We start from the raw sequence: 1,101 nt of genomic DNA, 5'->3' as shown, positions 1-1,101 counted from the left end.
TCCTCATATACTTATGGGATCATATCTATGATCGGCATAATCAGAGAATGAATGTATTATTCAGCTCTTATATCTTTCATATAATACATAAAGCTTTTTTTCTTTGAAAACAAAAATATCTCCTCAATACAATATTATTGATGTTTCCATGTGTTTGGAAAAGAAAACATTTCTTTTCCTTTTTAATTTCTTTTTCGCTCCCTTTTCCGGCATAAGCTGCGAGAATCCAATCAGAAAAATACATCTGGTGGCCTGGGTGTAGTTAGTTAACTTGTCCATCCAAGATTTGACTCATGATTCAGGGCTCTCATGTCGGTTTTGAAAACACCTGGTGCCGTGGTGTAGTTGGTTATCACGTCAGTCTAACACACTGAAGGTCTCCGGTTCAAGTCCGGGCGGCGCCAATTATTTCGCTGCTTCTTGTATCTATTTTAAGACAGAACAATGTCTACATCCAAGTACAACTGTCCAAGATATTGCTGCAAATCACGCTTGGTTAGCGCGTGTGACTGGTCGGAGGTTCAATTCCTCCTCCGCTAACGGGTTAGCATGGACTTACAGGTATGTTTTTCTTCTATTTTACAAGGCCTACAGCTTCTTTATAAAAATGAAGAAAATCCTCTTCCATTTCACTTAAATGTTTCTTTTAGATTACTTATATACATGTTATCTATAAAAATGAAAGAACATATCTATACTGAAATGCTATACCTCTTCTGGATTGCTTGTATTCAGGTTACTCTGTCAAAATAAAAAATCATCCATTTCATTTATGTGTGTTTTCTGGATGCTGGAAAATTTAACAAAAAAATGTTAACTTCAAAAACTTACAAGTATATGTTTTTCTCCTCTCTTTTACATATCTGTTTATTTATAAAAATGAAAAATTCCTCTTCTATTTCATTGGTGTCAATGCCCCTTTTGTATTGCTTATATATACATCTTTTGTGCATATATGGGAAAAACAAATTATAATGAGATCTTATATTATAAAATCATCTTCCATTTCATTGATCTCTAGTTTGAATTGTTTTTATATATATACATATATATATCTTTTGTGCATGTATGGAAAAAAAATTTATAATGAAATGTTATATC

At 32.5% G+C, this 1,101-nt stretch overlaps 1 non-coding gene across 1 annotated transcript; it reads left to right on the top strand.

Moving 5' to 3' along the window:
- Positions 1 to 330: 330 nt before the first annotated feature.
- Positions 331 to 404, top strand: TRNAV-AAC (transfer RNA valine (anticodon AAC)). The gene has a single exon. It is a non-coding gene; the product is annotated as a tRNA-Val (tRNA).
- Positions 405 to 1,101: the final 697 nt, after the last annotated feature.

Source organism: Pinus tabuliformis, chromosome 6, assembly GCF_031772625.1.
Source record: "Pinus tabuliformis cultivar Carrire ecotype Pingquan chromosome 6, CPIR1, whole genome shotgun sequence".
In the NCBI taxonomy this organism is placed as follows: Eukaryota; Viridiplantae; Streptophyta; class Pinopsida; order Pinales; family Pinaceae; genus Pinus; species Pinus tabuliformis.
The sequence above is the reverse complement of the archived record's forward strand: the minus strand, read 5'-3'. Positions and strand labels throughout refer to the sequence as shown.